Source organism: Spodoptera frugiperda, chromosome 30, assembly GCF_023101765.2.
Source record: "Spodoptera frugiperda isolate SF20-4 chromosome 30, AGI-APGP_CSIRO_Sfru_2.0, whole genome shotgun sequence".
In the NCBI taxonomy this organism is placed as follows: Eukaryota; Metazoa; Arthropoda; class Insecta; order Lepidoptera; family Noctuidae; genus Spodoptera; species Spodoptera frugiperda.
Window position 1 is genome coordinate 5,478,573 of NC_064241.1, and position 23,243 is coordinate 5,501,815.

The 23,243-nt window shown below is 34.6% G+C and overlaps 2 long non-coding RNA genes across 2 annotated transcripts in view; both read left to right on the forward strand.

Annotated features, from left to right (window-relative positions):
- The first annotated feature begins 5,409 nt into the window (after positions 1 to 5,409).
- The window catches only part of LOC126912808 (uncharacterized), a 114,637-nt gene continuing 96,803 nt past the window's right edge, over positions 5,410 to 23,243 (forward strand). The window contains exons 1-2 of the long non-coding RNA XR_007707455.1: positions 5,410 to 5,578; positions 5,699 to 6,009. This is a non-coding gene — a long non-coding RNA (uncharacterized LOC126912808). The remainder of the gene's footprint in view (positions 5,579 to 5,698; positions 6,010 to 23,243) is intronic.
- Positions 14,254 to 23,110, forward strand: LOC126912807 (uncharacterized). Its single transcript, XR_007707454.1, has 3 exons — positions 14,254 to 14,606; positions 21,741 to 21,847; positions 22,411 to 23,110. It is a non-coding gene; the product is annotated as an uncharacterized LOC126912807 (long non-coding RNA).

Sequence of the window (23,243 nt, forward strand, 5' to 3'; positions counted from 1 at the left end):
TAAACTACGCACTCTAAACTACGCACTCTGAACTGCGCACTCTGAACTACGCAAGATGAACTACGCAAGCTGAACTACGCAACCCGTACTACGCACTCTGAACTACGCTCTCCGGACTACGGAAGCCAAATTACGCAAGCCGAACTACGCACTCTGCACTACGCTTTCCGGACTACGCAAGTGAAGCTACGCACTCAGAACCCTACCGTGCTTGTTAAGTGTGTTATGACCTTCATTCGGAAAAATAGATAGTAGACAATTTCTTAGTTTTTGAAAATAACAACGGATGAAACACTCCACCTATGGCCCTGGTTTATAATTCAGACACACTAGCTTACATCTAAGCTCCTCCTGTGTTAACTATCTATTATGAATGTACTACACTATAATAAAATTACTGAATGTGGTAGTAAAAGGCTTCCAAAACTTAGGCATTAGCATGCTAACAACATTTACATAAGACGTAGTCAACGTTTACGGCTTAGCGGCTTAAACACTAACGAAATACGTATAAACACACGTAGTCTGCGGATATCGACAAAGCTTAAGCCGTACGGTAACAATGTAATAGAACGTTGTATATTGCAAACTAGCTGCTGGTACACAATAGAATATTTGATGCTAATCGAAAGTGGATGGAGGAAGTACTGGGAACAATGTAAGCGAATATAGGTAAGTTAGATATTTTCGTTATTGTTACTATTGTGGCGACGCCTGACAAGTGACAGATGATAGAAGTCGCACAGACCGCCGTACTCAGAGTCATTTAATGATTATCTGACCCAGTAGGTACTTAGCAATGGTTTTTGTAACAAAATCATTACTACGTGATAGTTTAAGTAATCATTAAATATCTCTGAGTATCGACGAGAAAATCAACGGATGACGTCATAAATATCCTGCATCGCACATGTAAATAAACATGGATAGAAAATCCCAACAAACAACAAGTTGGGCAGAAAGCCCGCCAGGCATGATCACCTCGCCTGGTCGGAGGATCCTCCTTTTCTTAGCGAGCTTTACTCTCTGTTCCCTAAACTATAAATATATCTAACTGTGACTGATATAAGCACGATTATTTTTCTTTTTTTTTTATGCCCACATTGGGATTTTCTCCTGTATCGTGGATACGTTTATAAACATACACATAATACCCAATCCGTAAAAGCAATTTGTAGATCACACAAAGAGTTGTTCCGTAATTGACTCCTCTACACGTTGAGCGGCAGCCGATTGCCCAGCCACCACACCAGCTGTGCAATGTTATATGTATTTGTTTTATTTTTTATAATTGAAACCTGTTTATTTTTAGCCAATAAGTATAAGTCTTAACTTAGCAACCTCAATTATTATCAAATATGGCAGAATAAGTTCTGAGCCTGATCTTCATGAGAAACAGGAGGCGCTTATCAATTTGTTGGCACCTTTTTTATGTATGTTCACAATTATTCGGAATCGATTAATATCTAATCGATCGCCTGAATCGATTTAGATTCGATGATTACTTTTTTGTTTGATAGGGTATGGCACCGATTTCTTACCTATCAGTGAGTGGGTAGCTTATCAGTACGTATGACTATTAATAGTTATTTATTGCATTTTAGAAGTCAGAAAGCAGTATTTTATTTCTTTCATCAATTCTGCTCTGGATCATTGAGGCGTCTTTCCATTTTAGTAAATAATCACGTCTTTGAAAATAAATAAACATAGGTAAAACTACGTAAACATCGTTAGTAAAAATAGATTATATAGACTACGTAGTTCCTACCTATAGTTTCTTTGTAAGCTTTACGACAAAACCCAAATACTTAGTAGCGAAACTCATTATTTTCAAATAAATTCGTCGTAAATATTTTACAATACGTATACGAATAATAAACGTAAAGCCTCGTCTTCACTAGGAACATTTGTCGAGCAACATGTGTCTCAGAGACATCGTGCGATGTCGGTCGATGTCGAGCAACGTCGGACGACATCGCGGCGACATTGTTGACTGTAGTGCGATAAGGAACAATTTCAACAATGTTATCCGATGGTAAGCAGTCGCCACCGCCCATGGACACTTGAAACACCAGAGCCGTTACAAGTGCGTTGCCGGCCTTTTGGGGGTTAGGAATTTAAGGGTTGTTGGGGAATCGGGGATTGGTAACCTCACTCACACAATGAAACACAACGCAAGCGTTGTTTCACGTCAGTTTTCGGTAAGGCCGTGGTATCACTCCGGTCGAACCGGCCCATTTGTGCCGAAGCATGGCTCTCCCACTAGAAACATGTCACTCGACAAATGTTTCTAGTGGGCACGAGGCTTAAAGAAAACTGTATAAATTACGACACGGCGTCGCTGTCTTACCCACGTGTAATGGAAGCTCATTATCTCGTGTCTCCTGTTTAGCAAGGTGAAATCTAATCTATAAAAATATTACGTGTTTTGTGTTAACATACCGTACATATACAACTACATTCGGCACGTAAGCACTTAGATATGAATCATACCTCCAATTAGTAACCAAATATAGGTAGTATGATTAATGTTTGATAAGGTTCACAAGATACATCAATAGATATCCTTTACGTAACTGTTTATTAGGTACTCTCCTAAAGTATCTTTTTATGAATTAGCATTTCATTGAGACTAAGTTTGCTATCATCATGAATATGAAGGCGGAATTCAACGCCTTCTCTAAACAAGATGGCCTCCCACAATTATCACGTTTGTAAGGTGAGTTGAAAGTCTACATCGACTTTAGTATTGCACAGAAACATACTTATACTTATGGCGTTGCATGGCAAGTGACAGATAACTGAAGTCGACGAGCAAATCAACGGATGCCGTCATAAAATATTAACATACGAATGAATTCCAACAAAATATAATAGTTGAGAAGAAAGCCCGTCAGGTACGATCACCTGGCCTGGTCGGATATCCTCCTTTTCATTGGGAACTTTATTTTCTATTCCCTAAATACTTATATTAATCAGACCAGATTTCATTCACAATAATCCTCATCATTAACATCTGGAAGCAATCCAGTTAAACTTTCATCGTCCGCCAGCAAAAATAGTGATAGACATTAGAACAAAACACAAACACATAAGAAACACTATCTTTTACGATTCTTCCATCATTATTTGTTTTCTTCCACCCACGTTTTGAGATAAAAACGGAAGCAAAACTTGATCTTTCGTTTACAATTTCAATCAAATAATTAGTGTTTTCTTTAACAAAGTATTACTATGTTATTTTCGTTTTTTTTTTTTGAAATTTCTCAATAGTAGCACGGGGTCTGGAATTGAGCCCTATATGACACTAGGTGAAAAGTGGGTGTACATTGTACAAAGGCATTACTTAAACTTACATAAACTTTTCTGCTGTTATCAATTTATGAATCGTCCTAATCATTTTCAAAATCTTGCGTGTATCTCTTTTTTCAAAATCATATTTCAAAATCATATTTTCGAATTCATTAATTCCTGAATCTATCAACCAAAGTCACCGTATAATCCTTCAAAATCAAAATTCAACGAATACCAAAACTTCTCTTGCATCCCCAGCGTCAATATATCGTGAACGCATTTAATTAGAGATCTGTGTGTTTAGTTCCTAGCAGTTTGGAACTGCATCTAAGTTCGAAACTACCAAAGTACCTTTAGCAAATATTAATTGGTAGAAACTTTATAGCCATATGCTCCCCAAGCACCATTCAAAGACAAATACGTACTTTACTTAGGTATTAAGGATGACTTATAGTTTGAGTTCCAGAGTGTTTGAATTAGAGACTTGGGTCAGTTAGCTAGTAGTTTTGTTTATCAAGTAGCTGGCAGACAATGAACAAATGGTTGTTTTTATATTAGCTTGAATATCTGTATTGGATCTTTGTTAGATGTTTTAGTGAAGAACTAAATGAAACTAGCATATCTTCTTATATATAAAAATGGATCGCTAAAAGTGTTGGTAAGCGCATAACTCAAGAACGCGTGGACCAATTTGGCCAATTCTTTTTTTATAATATTCGTCAAAGTTCAAGGATGGTTTTTACGGCGAGAAAATATCAAATAATTGACGGAAAAACCCTAAAAACTGCCCTTTTCTTTATCCCATACAAACGTTTTCTAACTAATACGTAGAGTCAATTTGAGCTTTATTGCTATTGGATAAAGTTCATTGTTGGATAAATGCTATTGGATACTAAAAAACAAATGCTATTGAATAAGTGTGCGTTGGAGACTTGGAGCACAGAATCCCTACTAATATTATAAATGCGAAAGTAACTCTGTCTGTCTGTAATTACGCTTTCAAGCCTATACCAGTGAACCGATTTTGATGGAATTTAGTACTGAGATAAAATAGACCTTGATACTTTTTATTGCAAAAAAATAGCGGAGAATGGGATAAATGGTCATATGGAAATTCGTCATTTTAAAAGCTGTAACAGTAAAACTTTGTATTTAGATACTTAATGAGGAACGAAAGAACATGGTCTACTTTTTATTGCAAAAAAATAGGGGAGAGTGGGTAAAAATAGGGGATGAATGGTCATATGGAAATTCGTCATTTTTAAAGCTGTAACAGTGAAATTTTGTATTTAGACACTTAATGAGCGAAAGAACATAGGCTAATTTTTAATAAAAAGGGTAGAAGGCGTAGAATGTTTGATAGAGGAGATTAATGTTTGCTTGAAAATTCGTCATTTACGTTGATACGTTGCCTGTGGCTTCACTCGCGTTCGATTCTTATTTAAATACACCTATACCGTACTTATTTAAATCGCCAATATCCTTACTACCATACTAATGTTATGAATGCGAAAGTAATCCTGTTTGTGTTGAGGTTACGCTTCCACGAATATTTTTTGGAATATAACAACGAAACAATGTATTTTTTTATTGATAGGCAATATAAAGGAAATTAAAGGATAATAATATAGATAACCTTGGCTACTTTTCATCATGATTATAAAATGATGAATCGGCGGTCGTGTTTTTTTTTGGAATACATATCTTTAAAAATGCTAACAGTAACATATTCTCAAGTAATTCACATTTTAGATGACATACGGCAGCATTTTGACCACTAACACCACTACGCGGACGAAGTCGCGGGCAAAAGCTAGATTCGATAAATTTTCATTTGTACATGTCAAATATGTTGTTTCTAAATTCAAATTCTGTAAATAATGATTGACATTTATGCATAAACTATGAAAAGGGTGAATAAACAATTGTCTGTATTTTTTTTAATCTATTGAAAATGTTGAAAAGTGCATTAAGCATTAATAGAAATTCCTCAAATATTAATTATGCGTGCGTTCAGAAATTATGACAAATTATCAACAGTTACGCGTGTGTTCAGAAATTTATTTTGTGTAAATTAAAGTTTCTATTCACGTTTTCGAGCAAACGATGCTCTTTCAATATAGTCTATTGGTGTGGATGACATTGACATTCGTATTGCGCGTTTTTTAAAATATGCAAAATTAAATGTATATTTTTCAATATTTCTGAGAGATTATCTTAATATTTCTTCGAGTTTTAAAGACTAAGAAGATTTTTATTTGCTAATAAGTGTTTGTTAATCAAGGTAAGTTCACATCTTCATTATTGATTTTTAGTAACTTTTGGTGACTACACAATACTATTTGTACAATTTGGTATAGGTACACGGTTATGCAGAAAATGTATGAGAGCTTTTTATTTTCAGTTGGAATTTCGTTTTTAACAATGCTACCAACCAGACGTACAAGCTTAGGCCGCAGAACTCGAAATACGGCAAGTCAAAGAAATATAAGAGCAAATCAAACTGATGAGCATCGCGAAGCGCGAAATGAACTTGAACTGAATCGATATCAAGATAGAAATGTTGTGTTTAATCCCCACAAAGCTGCATTCAGTTATAATGTGGCAATTGATTACAGTTCAGAGCAAATTGTTGCTATTGGACTAATGAACATTGTGTGTCCACATTGGGATTGAAATTAAAAAATGAAGCCTCTGGATTGTGTTGCGCCAGCGGTCAAGTCAAATTGACGCCATTGGTACCGCCACCAGAGCCACTACATTCATTGGTTCATTTTTTGACTCATATCCAGCAGTACAATAATTGCTTTCAAATGACATCATTTGGGGCAACAAAAGTTATACGAGACAATTTTTTGCCTACTTTTAGCAAGTATGTCGGTGCAAAATATGTCGAGTCAGTGATGTGTTTATTTTGTAAACAATAAATCAAATACATAATAATAGTCTATAATCCGAAGACTTAATCAGCAACATTTATAGCATGTTGTATTTTATAGTGGCATGAGCAAGATGTTCTTGGTAAAGCCTACTACCTAAAGCTGCCGTGGAAGGCTGTTTAATGTCGAGGTTAAAAGTAGTTTTAATTTGAAATGATGTAAAGTATTGCGGCAGTATTTTGCGAGCCACATGGTGGTACAATTTGCTATACAATTGCCTGTATACATATTTATATTCTTGCAGATTCAGAGATTCAAATATATCATCAAACAGACAGACTATACATTTTTGCAAATATATTTTATGGACAATTCAGCAAGAGAAGTCGATCAGCGTTGCGCACACAACAACTCAGTAAAGAGATCCATTGTGATGAACAACTTCAAACATTTTTCCTTCAACACAATGAATTAGTTGCATTAGACCGATGCATTAGACATTAACAAATGCATTAGACCGCATGCCATCAGATAATCACAAAATTGACATCAGAGCCGATAAGGCGCCTGCAGGACAGTGAAATGATTGAATCCTATGAAATAAACACTATTATGAAAATATATTTTGTTTTTTTTTTGAATTAGTAAAGTCTTTTTCAGGTATAGTGAGATCAGGAAATTATGGATTCATTTTTATATGGAGGATATTTATAGATTCCAATTCAAATTGAATAGGGACTCATACATAACTCAGCTATACAAAATAAAGTAGAGCATCATTGCTACGCGAAAGCGGTACGAAGTTCGCTGGGTCAGCTAGTTAATGAATAAAATTTAAAAAGAGGTATAATAGTATACAGTATTTGTTTTATGAAACGCGCCGGTAATCGAGCAGACGTATTACCTGATGGTAAGCAATCGCCGCCGCCTATGGACACTTGAAACACCAGAGGCGTTATAAGTGCGTTGCCGGCTTTTTGGGAGTTAGGAATTTAAGGGTTGTTGTTCGGGAATCGGAGATTGGGAAGAGGGGAATTGGGCCTCCGGTAACCTCACTCACACAACGCAAGCGTTGTTTCACGTTAGTTTTCTGTGAGGCCGTGGTATCACTCCTGTCGAGCCGGCCCATTCGTGCCGAAGCATGGCTCTCCCACACTTAAATATGTTTTTTACCACACTTAAGTATGGTTTTTAAATCAAATTAGACCAAAATTGGATGTAACTCCAGCAAACAGAACAGAAGAATTGTGGAATTATCTAAGCAAGACAAAGTATTACATGTAACATGTCAGATAATTGTGGATTTTGAAACAACTTAGAAAAAACATTAGAACAAAGATTGTATATGTCGGCGCAACCACATCAATTATCCAGAGAAAGTAGAATAAGTTTGGTTAATTCACTTGATTGTCCTAAAAATCAGTTTATTAATCATCAGTTGATTATTTTAAGTTTAACACGATGTAAAATTAACGTTATCATTGTAATTTCAATACTTAACCTAAAACTTGTAAGCACGTGCTCGTGCGCCGAGTCCTATAAATACGCCCGCACTGTAGGCAATCGAGGCAGTTGCACTCCGATCGCCGTACAGTACGGACCTCCCTGGGAGTTGAATAAACTAAGTTTACAGTACTCGTGAAGTTTTTCTAAGCCCCAAAATGGGTGACCATCGTGAGAACAACAACTGTGACGTCAGCAATGATGACGTCACACTTTTTCAAAACACCACGTAGATTTCTCCTTCGTCATCAGAAGTGGGATTGCAAGAAGCCCTTACCCCAGCCGCTTCATCATCAGCTCTTCCACCTGATCAACTGGAACGAATCAACAGCCGCAAGTACATCAAAACCACGACCTGGAGAGTGAAAACAACCCACCAGAATAAACAGATAAGTATTGCATGGTTAATTACTCTTTTCAAATTTCAAAAATTCTAAATTAAACTCCGAGAACTCTACGAGACCCTCCGAGAAATCTACGAGACCCTCCGAGAAATCTACGAGACCCTCCGAGAAATCTACGAGACCCTCCGAGAACTCTACGAGACTAACAACTAATTTATAATGAACAGAAATCCTTCTCAGAGAAAATACATTCTTTGCCTACAGGTAATCACATCACAACATAACAAAACCAACGAGAATCACCGAGAACCTACGAGAATCACCGAGAACCTACGAGAATCACCGAGAACCTACAAGAATCACCGAGAACCTACGAGAATCAACAAAAAAATCAACGAGGCTGGTGCAGAGCGCGCACCGCCTGTCAGTATGGCCGTGTCGGCGCAACCACATCAATTATCCAGAGAAAGTAGAATAAGTTTGGTTAATTCACTTGATTGTCCTAAAAATCAGTTTATTAATCATCAGTTGATTATTTTAAGTTTAACACGATGTAAAATTAACGTTATCATTGTAATTTCAATACTTAACCTAAAACTTGTAAGCACGTGCTCGTGCGCCGAGTCCTATAAATACGCCCGCACTGTAGGCAATCGAGGCAGTTGCACTCCGATCGCCGTACAGTACGGACCTCCCTGGGAGTTGAATAAACTAAGTTTACAGTACTCGTGAAGTTTTTCTAAGCCCCAAAATGGGTGACCATCGTGAGAACAACAACTGTGACGTCAGCAATGATGACGTCACACTTTTTCAAAACACCACGTAGATTTCTCCTTCGTCATATATTTTTATTAATGTTGCGTAAAGTTATACGTAATCCGGTATTATTATTCATACAATGTTCTTATTCAATAAAATGATAATAGTATTAGGTAGGTGCCTTAATGAGAATTACTATTTATCTTACCTCAAGTTTATTTTCATGAATCATTCAGTCATTAGTCAATCGATTATAATCGTTGTGATTTTTTATCGGCATAACACCAATTTTGTATTAGATATGGTATTACCACCAATGTCGTAACAGCATAAATATTATTTGATCTACTTTTCTTTTGGCTGTCCATTTTAATATAATATTAGTTGGGATTACTAGAATGTACACAGCAGTGCATAGTTTGTAGAAAGCATGAATATTGAGGTTGTTTCGGTTCTGGCCAAAGAGTTAAATTTATGTTATAAATGTGAAAGTTTATTTGGATGTTTGACCGTCAAGCACGCTGAAAATATTGATCGAATTTTGATGAAATTTGGTATACAGGGTATGACTTAGGTGATAGGATACTTTTTATCCCACAGGAACGCGGATGAAGCCGCAGGCAGAAGTTAGATTGAAATTAATTCAAAATCTACATTTATTATGTATTTCTTAAATTTTATTTTAGCTAGTTGCCATTTATTGACATTGAACCCAATAATTATGAGTAATGTTACACTATTCTAAATTCTTTTACCTTGTACGTCGTCTGGGATTGAATCCATGTCCATGGCACCATTTGACGCATAGTTACGTAGAATTTCTTATTGTATTAATTACGTATTTGTTAAATGAATCGCCTTTTATTCATAATTTAGGCCATTGTAGGCATTGACACACAAACACGGAATGCATGACGTTTAGAGAAGGTAGTATACGGATTACGATAATAAATTATTTAAGGTAGGTATATAATATACCATTTAATACTCACAATATCTATTAATAAAGTTGGCAATGTAACACAAATACATTCATAATAATAAATACGTTATCATTGAGAAATATCACCTTGTTATCGTTGCTAACCTGTACCTATACCTAAGCGGGAAATCTAAAAGTATGAGGAAAACTATAATGCCTACGAACACAAAGTACTGACGTTCTATTTGCACCTTTCTATGACAGTATTTATTATTTATTAATGCAGTAAAGAAGATACTATTTTTTCGTCAACACGTAGCGACACAATACTCACATCATATTATAATACTTAGACGCCACACCTTTTATCCCCGAAGGTAGGCAGAGGTGCACATTACGTAGTGCTGCTATACAATATACACCCACTTTTCGCCGTTTGTGTAATAAGTCCCATGTAATAGGGCGAGCATATTGCCATATACTGGGCACAGCTCTAGACTGCATGGTACTACTGAAAAATTGACGAAAAATCGAAAAAAGCCCAGTCATACTTTGCCCGACCCGAGTGCACTAGCGACCACTCGACCAACGAGGCAGTCAATATAATACGAAGAATTACATTAAATAAGTATTGAAAAATGTATGACACAAATCCGTGCATCTTGCAAAACGAAAACGTTGCATTTTCTATAATAGAAAACAACATAAGCGAACCAAACTGACCCGCAAGTAATATTTCATTTAAAGTCTCATCGTGCGTTCAGAAACTTTGCCAAAGCTTGCAAAGTATTTGCTGGAAATTTTCAAGACGGGGTGCAATCACGCTACGGGTCGAACGAAGCAGTTCAAGTTCCGAATCGAACTTGTGACCAACCAAGTCTTTTTCATTTCTGGACTTTGATGAAATTTCGAAACTCGCCAATGAGGTTCATTTTGAAATATCCTCCTGAACTGTTTCAATTCAACTAAACGGAATGAGTTCGGAGAGAATTTATCGTGGTTTTGGATTCCTTTTTTTTTTAAAGAATAATATCGAAAAATTTTCTTCCATTGCTAGATAGAAAATAGTTATTTATTTAACTCTTTATGCACATGAATGTGTACTGTACATGAGGTGGGCTTAATGCCGTATGCATTTTCTACCAGCTAAACCTTTAGGTGGCTGGAAATTATATACAATTTTGCGAAACACAAATTCGAGAAATCGATTTTTGAAGTTGAAAATGTCGACTCATTATTTTGCACGTGAATCATACTTGTATTAAAGGATCATATAGGTGCCATCATAGGTATATCACGTTACATTAAAGATAAAGAGTGCACCTACATCGATTTTTGTCCAAAGAGCACACATTTTTCAATTATTTTTGATATTCCCACTAAAACTCATGCATACAACTTCTCAAGCATTCTTGACCTAACAAAAATATAGTACTTAATGCTAGAAAAATTTCTTCAATAAAAAATCAATGTCCAATTATTTTTGTAGGTACTTTTTTCTCCAGTTCATCGCAAACGTTCATCTAGCAGAAATACCTTCGAGCTCTTGTATCCGTCATTCAATAAAACTAAAGGGGCGTCGTTACGAAAGAGCTCGGTTCGCTCAGGTGCAACTGACTTAACACAATTGAGTTCGTTATTCCAACGGCGCATTGTTCAGGCAATAGAGACTTACGGTCCCAATCTGCAATCACCCTGATTTATAGACTTTAGAAAGCACCAACTAAGGCGACTGTTGCTTTAAAAATTGCTCCTATATCTTTATGTCGACGTATCGGTTCCTATTTTAAAGAATAATGATAGAACATAACTACGTACGTTTTTCTGAAATTCGTTCTTTAAAATCGATTTATTCGAATCCTTTTATTTTGACGTACAGAGAAAATTCGTATTACAGCTTTCCATTTCGGTAATGCCACATTTTTATTTTCGAAAACGTGAAATATGAAACGTGTTACGAAAATTCGTATCACGTAAATCGACGTCCTTAAAAAATATCGCTTCTCCACACACGAGCTACCTTTGTTCTTATTTTCAATTTCATGTAAAGCGATTCTATAAATTTTAAAATCGCTGCCCAGACAGGAAGTCAGATCGAAATCGTGGCGGTCGGGAGGAAATTGCTCATTCTCACGCGAACGGCCGCCGCCTCACTCCGGGGAATCCGCTCTAATGGAAAAAGTTAAAAAAATATACAAAACTTTTTATTACAAACCCCCGTAGGACTTATACCTCTATACATTGTACTATCAACTATAATATTAATACAAAGACGATCTCGTGAATCTTATTCTGCTCAGAATAATAACGTTTTTACAACGTTGGCGCCTGAGGTTTGGAAAAAATTTAATAATTTTTATCAGCTTAAAATATTTCGTTGGAATAATTTTCTCTGAATATATTTATTACTTCCAGCTTCCAAGTTCGGTAACTTTATTTTGTGACAATGAAGCAAAATAATAAATTTTAATAAATGCTTCTACGAATTTTATTATTTTTACGCCCCGAGCGCTCAAATGATTAACGGACGTCTCGATGAAAATTAATAAAATTTAAATACATTCTGAATTTACAAGAAATTTTGATTGTGGGAAAAAGTTCTGGGAATATTTTGCAGGACATTTTTTAAGAATGAAACAGGTTAATAACTTATTCATGTAATTTAAGGTAAGTAAAAGGTACAAAGTTGATGTAAATATTGAAGATAATTTAATTGACTAACACAATATATGAAACTACGTACCTATTACTTCACAAAAACCCAAGGGCCAAAACATTTTGCTACATACTTGTTGGTATAACCGTGATATAACCTCAAACTTTTGACACTACCTGTACCTACAAAATTTTACTTGAATAATTAATTCGGTGACTTGAATGTCAAGTTAAGTGAGGCCATGACAGTACTAAGTAGTTAAGGAGATCTTCGTCTCTTGGCATCGTCGCTTAGAACCCTTAAATGCCATGTGTTAACTAGATAACTTTGGAGACGTCTTACGTTTAACTTTAACCAAACTAATTCATTCAGACCAAAGTTAGTCTAGTCAAAGTCAATAGACTGATAGATTGAAACCTTGTGCTTTAATCTTGTGGTTTAAGTTCTAACTTTATAGAAAATGTAATTATCATGAGATATTTCTTGATAGGGTAGACGGTGTTCATTAATATTTCATCGATTTCGAGATATAACATGATCGTAGAGTTAGAACAACTTCTTACTTGAAAACTAACGCCGTCGTGGTTACTTTTAATTAGAAAGAGTTTCAATTCCCACAAATTAATTTTAAGTTAATGAGAAAACGTAATAATGAGAAACAATAATTAAGTAAATAGGTTAATTAAGAGCAAACTGAGTTCTTTTTTAAATCAATATTGAACTAGAAATTGTATGTTGAAGTGTATGCCTTGTATGTACAAGGCATACACTTCAATCTACCTAATTCTAATAAAATAAGTCGTATGTTCCCTTTACAATAAAAGATTGTAACTAAGACCAAATTAGAATGAAGCTAAAATCATACCTATTTCAGTTACTAGTAGGTACATAATGAGTTAACTCTGACTGTCAAAGAAAAAAGTATTTTAACGTGATCGTTATTGACAAATGAGTCATTGATGTTATGTTCCCAATTATTTACAGTCCAACTAAGCAACCTTACTATCGTCAGTCAAATCGCGGAAATCCACACCAAAACGTGACTTACCTACCGTCATGGTTTACACGTGAAAATTAACACTTACCGGATTTTAAATGGTATTACTATTTATAGATTTACTCGTATATAATATACTAGTGACACGCGTCAACTTTGCATGGGTGCAATGGTGATATATTATACATATAAAACTTTCTGTTGAATCACTCTATCTATTAAAAAAATATTAAAAAACCGCATCTTAATCGCTTGCGTAGTTTTAAAGTTTTAAGCATACAAAGAAACATAGGGACGGAGAAAACAACTTTATGCCTATATTATATGTAGGTTTATACAAGTACAGTATTGTGCTAATCGAATTATATTGATATGCCATAACACATAGGTATACAGTTGGAACTACACGGTTGGTTCATTGGCTGGAAGACCGGCTGCTGTGTAAAGCGTCGCGAATTTGATTACCGCACGAAAATATTTGTTGAATAATCAACGAATTGTTGTTCCGGTTTTGAGTGTAATATGAAAAAAGTATGTGTTTGCAAACGCACACATGACAAAGGAAAAGATATGTAAACTATGAATGCCCTTGTCTTGACTCGTGACGTTGTACCAGGAAGGCAGAAACTGCAGAGCGATGAGCGATATTCGATGATCGCAGAAGAGTTATTACGCACCGCAAATGCTTATGACTGACAAATACATAAACGCTCTATTCCTACACACTTAAAAAAGACAAAGACCCCATCCTATTTACAAATCAAACTCCACATCAAACAAACTGAGATCATAAAAACAATATTTGAATCAACAAAATCTATATAGCAACCGGCGTGTGACTTAAAGACACAGTCATTGCTCTCAATTTCCTTTAGTTAATAAACAACGACCGCTCAGTACTCGTTGAACACCAGCGCTGGCCGCATGGCTAGCTAAACACATAAAGAAGCCAAAATAGTGTAACTATCCGATTACTAAAACCCACGCAAGTTCATAATTTACTATTTGTAAACAGTCATAACTCCAGCAGGCGATTTTTTAAAACGAGATGTACATGTGTTATATCGGTACATGTATATCTGGTGAACTGATAAATCCTACGTAACTATCGATCGATAGAGATAAATTTCGATACAAGTGATAAGTTTTATCCTGTTTAAATTGTAACGACGGTCAATGCGATTCAGTCGTGGACAAAGAGTTGACTCGAAATCAGTGTGCATAGTCGTTTATAATAAAACAACAAAATGTGGTAAGTATTTTTGGGAATTTACTTATTATTGTTATTAAACTAATATAATATCGACTGAAATTAACAAACAAAGAAAAACGCGACGCGACGTAAATATTTTATGGTAGTTAAGTTGTTTTATGCACATTTATACTTGAAAAAAATCTTACTATTAATTATTTCATAGCGTTGCTATTAAATGCACGAACGGTGCAGTCATAATAACCTTTTTTTCTTTGTAATTATAACGCATTATTTTATGTATATACAACACTTTTGCATATGACATTTTTATTCTATAACTACGCAAAGAGACTTAAATTAACCGTTTCGTATATGATAAAAAACGGAATTTCCTTTATTAATGAAAGTAATTTCTACTAATAAATAATTGTTCTATATCTTTTATAAATCGATGTATAAATTATTCGTCCATTCATGAACAGTCAGATCACAACACTAGCTGCATTCACCATCACTTGGTACATTCGTGACGTAAACACTATTGACCAATCAACTTCATAATGCAGCCGAGCGCACGTACAGATAGCATCAAAAACGTTAATAAGATAAAATATTGTATTTTATGTAATAATTTGTAATAACCTCCTATTACGTGGGACTTAAAATACAGTTGGTAAAAAATGGGTAAAAATATGTAGGTGTACAAATAATGTAATTATTTGTTAAGTTTTTATCGAAAAAAGGTTTGAAAACAAATGTGGTTACACGTCACCAAAAGATAAAGTATGACTATATTCCAATACAATATCTGTCTTGTATCAGTTGGCAAATTATGTTAGTGATTATTCTCATTGCCGACAGTGTTATCTTTATTTAATTTACCAAAGATAAGACGGAAACATTCATCGGTAGTGTTGGGGTTTTGTAAACACCCAATTACAATAGGTATATCTTTTGTATTTCTTTGTTACATGGGTGGGTAAATGTGTCATGCATGTGTAATCGTTGAGTTACAATTAAATCGAAGGACTAAGAAAACTGATTAAGGTCTAGGAAGGCCTTGACATCATAACACGAACAGTAATACAGTAGGTAAAATCCTATTTAAAAAATGTATCATATCATGTAAAAATGCTATAGAATCTGTATATACTATAGATATGTCATGTAAATGGTAAACAAAGTGTTAATACTTTGTTTACTATTTACGTGAAATTAAAAACTTACTTTAATTTTATTCCAAAGTGGTATGCCAAACTAGCAGTATTATAATAGAATGAAACAAAAGATCCATTATTAAGAAAAAAAAAACATAAACTATTAGAAATAAATTTAATTTTGTATGCTACCATTACTTAGCGAGTACTTAATGTATTCGTCGCTGCCAACGACCTCGACTTTCTAATAAATATTCTTCGCGCGTTTTCCATGAGACGGCCTTAAAAATGGCGACTTAGTACTATCATAGTATTGACTACACAGTGTACAGTTATTCATTCAATCATTTTACTTTTCTTTACAAATATTTTTGATTTACTGATGTTGGTAAATAATCAATTGCTAATAACAAATAATTAATGAAATACAAAGTTAAATAAAGTAATCACGTAAACTGTTGAGAATGCTCAACTAGTTTCAAGTCAATACAGGGACTCTCATTATCCTGTATAACTTGCGTGGCCATCGAAAGTCGCTTTGGCAACAAGTAAGGCCTTGATATATAATATTGTAATTTGTTTAATATGTCATACCTTAAGAAAGTTAATTATTGTTAAAAAAACTAGGTAAAATACCTACAAAGGTAATTTCGCAATACCTATGGTGACGTACCTATTTCTATAGAATGCGTCACGTATATCCATTTGGTCATTGTTTGTTTGTTGTGTAAACTCCATTGTTCCTCTATTAAGTGACTCACTAAGAAAAACAGTCTGAAAATAACAAAGACTAGTAATTTACAGTACATTATCAGTAACGACTTATTAAACCAACAACAAGTGAAAGAGTCATTGCCGTGTTAAATTCAAGCAATTTTGAATTTAAACCCCAAGTGATAGATCTTAGTTTTCCAAAATTACCTAAATGTATTATATACAATAAAAACAGATTTGTGTAGGTAGTGGTATTATTTATACCTGGAACTTATGACGTAAAAGTATTAAATCAGACTTTGCTGAAAATTATTATGCCTGTGAAATTAGTGTCTTATATGTTTTTTAAGCTTATCTTATTTTAAGAAAGCAGATGTTAATACTAAATTATTTTGATGGAAAATTGGTGCATTCATAGTACATTTTTACCTAACATGTGCATGATATCACATAAACTTAGGCAATGATACGAAAGTGCGAAAACTCACAACAAATACGAGCATTTTTCAACCCCTTTCGAGGAGTAGTGTGTCCTTTGATGCTATATTATATTAAAATTAAAACAGATTTTATCACAATTATACGAGACTGCATTTTGTTTTACAAGGAACGTGAATAACAATTAGGTACCGTTACACCCAATGTTCTGAAGTGACGCACGCATACACAGACGACACAGACGTGAAATATGCAAACAGCAATGTTAAATCAGGTGTTCCGTTTCTGTTATCTTTGTAATCTTCTCGTCACACATGAGTCTATAGACTATTTATTATTTGACTGGTGTTGCGTACCTACTCATAATTGGTTCAATAAGAATTAATATGATTAGCTTAGACTACCTAATTTAAATCTATTTTTTTTCCTGGAATAAGCCGGTAAACGAGCAGACGGATTACCTGATGATAAGCAATCGCCGCCGCCCATGGACACGGAAAAGGCGAATTTAAGGGTTGTTGGGGAATCGCGGATTACGAAAATTAGGAAGAGGGGTAATTGGGCCTCCGATAATCTTACACAACGAAACACAATGCAAGCTTTCCCGTCGGTTTTCTGTGAGGCCGTGGTATCACTCCGGTCGAGTCGGCCCATTCGTGCCGAAGCATGGTTCTCCCACACTTAAAAGACAGTTAGTTAGTTCGTAGTTTGTAGTTCATATTTTACCAGTCAATGCTGCTTCCCGGTTTCTGTCAAATGTGTAGCTCCTTATTGAGTCAGCTCTTACGAAACCCATGGCAAAAATTGAGGTAGTGTAGTGACAAATGTCATTGTACAACTTGGAAACGGGCGACATGACGCAGCAACGGACGACGTGTCGCAGCGACACTAGTGGTTTATATGAAATTACCTCCGTAGTTAGCGACACGAATCTGGGGACGCGTGGTCGAGCAGGAAATTCCAGTGTCGCCCGACTGCGGATCAGGGGGCCAACTCTAATTCAACGAAAAACGAAGTTTCGTCCGAAACTTCGCAGATTGCATACTACAATTTCTATTTATTGCAAACTTTTGTGAACAAAAATGAACGAATGAAATGAAGGTTTTGATATAAAATTATAAATAAAACGTTATTTCAAGTAATTCTATTAGTAAATCAATAAAAATTACGGCCGAAGATTAAACGACACCTCGGATTCGAGAACCGGAGTAGGTCCCCAGTAGTGGCGCTGTTATAGTTTTAAATCATGACTGCAGTGACGAGTCGTACTGACTTGTCGCGGCGGTCGTGTTATTTTTTTGCCTTCGGCTTTACTGTATATCTTGCACCTTGCAAGGATTCCTGAAACCCTACTACTAAATGGAATTTCGAATATTATTTGTCAGTTGTACTACAGTTTTTTGACTACCGATCTCACTGACTTCAATAAAAAACTCCCAAGAAACGTGTTTGTTTATGTGTTATCACATTGTACAAATCTACACGTGACTGTAATCTTTTATAATCCAGATAGTGTACCAAAGTATTTGCGGAATCACATATTATGTATCATTTTTTTCTTATAACACTATGGAAAATTATGAACAACAAATATTTATCAATATTATCTAATAGGTGTAACAAGGAAACAGATAGTTAAAGGAAGTCTTACAATATATGAATTTTTAATTTGTTGAATTAGGGTTTAAACAGATTATTATCACCATCAAAAATAAGAATATCAAACCTTCAAGCATGCTTCTGTCAACCAGTACTTAGAAATTGAATGAGAATATTACCCAACTAAAATGATATGTATATCGTCACGCTTTTTATCCCCGAAGGGGTAGGCAGAGGTTCACATTATAGCACTTTTCACAAATTACATTGTAAGTCCCATGCAATAGGGGGGTGTGCCTATTGCCACATTCCGGGCACATTTCCAGACTCCGTGCTACTACTGAGAAATTTTCGAAGAACTGAAAATATCCCAACAATACTTTGCTCGACCCGGGAATCGAACCCGAAACCACTTGCCCGGCAGTCGCACTTACGACCACTCGGCCAACGAGGCAGTCTTGGCTACTAACTACTAACCGAATTTTTAGTATAATTACTAATTATACTAAATTATATATATTACTAATTAGTATAATTACTTAAAATTCGGTATTGTATTATTGTGATAAAGCAATCGTTTTAAAAACAAACGACAGCAATATCCGTCTCATAAGAAACTCCATTATATTTAATTTATTTGAGCTTGCATTGATGAATTTACCTCTATTTATGAGCTAACGACTGTCGTAAAATCCTAACATTATATGAGTAAAACAAACGCATAAAATAAGCTGCCAGAGAAACATTGTTTATAACACAGTGTAATGTTTTCTCACTCCTTGGCATCAAACAAAAGATAATTCAAACATAATTTAACGTTACCATATGTTAAATAAATAATAAAACATTGCCGGAATTATATAAAATGCGCCCCCTGATATTCTTTTGATGTAAACTGTTATTACAGCCTTACAAAATTTTAACATTGTTTTTATAGTGAACTGTAACACAATAATTAAGCGTCAACGCAAACGTCAATGTTACGCCTTTTATCCCTGATAGGGTAGGCAGAGGTGCTCATTACGACACGTAATGGCGCTATTCTATGTACACCCACTTTTCACCTTTTGTGTTATAAGTCCAATGTAATAGGGCGAGAGCCTCTTTTTGAGAAAATTTTGAAAATGCAAAAGAAGCCCAGTAATACTTTGCCCGACCCGGGAATCGAACCAGATACCCCTTGTCCGGCAGTCGCGCTTGCGACCGCTCGACCAACGAGGCAGTCTACGTCTGCAGATGCAGACAACACAAAGAGTTTTTTTAGTTTGACATGATATCCACGTCTGTGTTTATCCATGACATCGTATCTCCCAAATTAATTAATAATACTGTTTAATTACGCCATCGTTTTGGCGTAAGTTGGAAGGAAAAATCATTAAGACACTTTTCTCAACCTTTAATTAAAATTTTTACTCTATATTTTGAAATCGAATAAACAAAAAATGTTTGAAAATTACGTAGAATACTTCATTACGGATCTGATTATCTCATATTATCGATATTATATATTATTGTGATAGCATATCACTATTATACACGGTATCTAGGAGCAATCTATTAAAATTCGTGGGTTTTTATCACAATGCGGATTCATTTGCGAAATAAACAATAACATATGACTTACTCTTTTTATTATGCAGAGTAGGTACTTATCAGTTCTTAAGTCTTTGACTGCCAATAGAAAACTGTTGAAGGCAAATCCTCCGCTAACGTCGGTCACCGGTGACAACCACGGTGTTCAATGTGTTAATGTTAATGTAAAATGTTGAATTAAATTACAACATTATAAAATAAATAAAATCAACATTTAAAAAAATGTAACTTCTGTCACACCTTTTGTCACAGAAAGGGTAGGCAGAAGTGCACATAACGGTGCGCAATGCCGCTGTACAGTGAACAATAACTTTTCACCATTAGTGTTATAAGGCTCATGTAATAGGCGGTGAGCCTATTGCCATATACCCATATACTGGGCACAATTCCAGACTCCGTGCTACTACTGTGGCATTTTCGAAAACCCGATATTTTTCAAATTCACACAACACAAACTTTATCTATATCTATACATATAATAAAATCGTAGAAAAGTGCTGTCTGTACATTGAAAATAAAAATAAAAAAAAAGCAGGGGTTATTGTTATGTCGATGTCGAACCCAAAAATGTAATTAACTTTTTTTTTGTCTGTTTGTCTGTTTGTCTGTTTGTCTGTTCGTCTGTGCGCGCTAATCTCAGAAACGGCTGATCCGAGTTGGATGCGGTTTTCACGAATATATTGTGGGATGCTTAAATTTACATTTAGTGTTTGTTTCATGTCAATCGGTTCATAAATAAAAAAGTTATGTCAAATTAAAGAATCACGTCGAACATTCTATGCTTATACCATTAATCTCCGCAACTATTTGACGGATTTGGTTGAAATTTGGTACAGATATAGTTTAGAACCTTAGAAAGGACATAGATATATTTTTATTTCAAAAATCAAAAAATAAAAATAAGAAATAAATTATTTATAAATAATTCTATGTCGATCGTTACACGACTTCGGTTCATGTTATTGTTTTAATTTATCGAAAAAAAGTAAATAAATAGTAAAAAGGTATGAAAAAAATAATATCAATATAATAAAAATTTAGTACAAAGAAAATGCTCTAACTCTATGTCGATCGTTACACGACTTCGGTTCATGTTATTGTTTTAATTCATCGAAAAAAAGTAAATAAATAGTAAAAAGGTATGAAAAAAATAATATCAATATAATTAAACTTTTAGTACAAAGAAAATGCCCGAACGGAGTATAAATAAATAATCCAAGTTGTCTTTATCCTCGATAGATGGCGTTGGGATCGAAATAGATCGCGCTATGGTTTCGTTACATTCATTTGGTTGGGTATCGGCCGAGCGCTTCGGTACTATCGTGGAATAAGTGTATTATCAGTCGTATGATTATTTGTCTGTAGTGGTCCTGCTGTTTCGTATATTCTAAATTGGTTTCGTTGTATTTGTCAATTAATAAGTTTATTTGTTGGGTTTTCCTGGTTTTTTGGTTAAACTATTTAACGTAGGTTTAGTTTGATATCGATTATTAGTAGTTACTGTAGTTAGTTTTTTTAATAAAATTGTAAGTCTAATTTTTTTTTAATTAGATTAGATTTAAGTCGTTTCTTTTATATTAAATAAAGTTCACAATAAATTACCTACCTAACAATATATTTCATTTGTTAAATGCAAAGCAAAATAGACCTAATTTTATATTATTAATAAAGTTTCATTTGTTCTTTCCAGTTGCGTGTGTAGTTTGATCTGCAAGATCCTCAGTTTGATAGTATCCTTGCTGTTCATCGTGGCAGTGGTGCTTCTCATCCTGTGGGGAACTGGAATTTTATTCGGAAGTAAGTACTTTAAAAGTTATTTATAGTCTTAGGCAAGAAACAAACTAAATTCACCTTTATTAACATACAGTAGAATTGTGCGTTTAGGCGTTTTTGCCATACCTATTATTGGAAGCAAGTATAACAGCTCACACATAGGACCCATTTAGTTTTAAGTCAAATTTCCGTGGTGCTTGGCGACTGGGCTTCTCCCAGTTGTGGAGTCTCTTTGTGGTTAAGGCTTAAGTCTTTCTGTCTCCTGCATTAAATTCACCGAGGGAAGTGGAAACTATCGTTTTCTTTTTTTTCCTCTAATAATATCTTCTGATTTATTTCGTTGCGGGATCCAAGACAGTCATTCATGTCCCTGAGACGCGCCGGACTTCAATGTTCCGGTGTTTACATGGTTGTATCTACTGTAGATCCAAAATGGCTGACAGGAGTTGCAGCGTGTATGGTTGTACGTAGCGCTTGTCCCATTAAAAAAACGTGCCGTAATGTGAAAATCAAATAAATAACTTCTATTCACAAGTAATTTGATTTTTGATCACGATCATGGTTTTAATGCAATTTTTTTTTTGCAGAAGATGAGCCCGCATCCACCGAAGATGCCACCAACAAACTCCAGCAACTAATGTACAACAATCATCCAAAACTACTATAGTTATAATACCGACCTTCTTACCTCATCACAAGAACTATTTTCCTACTTAAACCTATCACTATATTAAACCTGGCTATAAATATAATCTATGCTTTTACAAACACACTTTCATTCCTTCTCAATTTGTAGACCTTAATGTAAATACTATGTATAAGTATGAAGTATTCTAGTTATAAGTTATTTTATTTTTTATTATTTATTTGTTATAATCACCGTCGTTAGTTATAAATATATTCTTATATATTTTGTAACTAGCGTTTATTTTTATATAAGTATTAAAAAGGTGAATATTATAATAATAAGTCTAAAACACTCAGTCTTCAAATTGTGTACACAATTATAGCAGTAAGGTCGTTGACTTGGCTAATCACTGAAGTTTGTATGTTCACCTGTACGCAGTTACCTTGACTGGTGAATTTGTTAAAATATTTTTCATAATATGCCACTAAACCTAAAACGTATCTACGATTAAGGAGCAACGACCCTACGAATACAAGAATTGATTGATTTTATTTAATACATATTGTATCCAGCCAGTCAAGATAAACGGGTCTGTGTTATGTCTGCGTGTGCTTTTATACGTCAAAATAATGACTCAATAAAAAGTACAAATTAATTTATTTTTGTCTATTATTTAAAATTTTTAAACGTAAACACTGAACAGCATAATCAATATTTATTATTGCGATTTAATGACAAGACTTTTTCCTAAACTTTTTTTTTCTTCTTGGTGGCAACCGAGTCTCCAATACA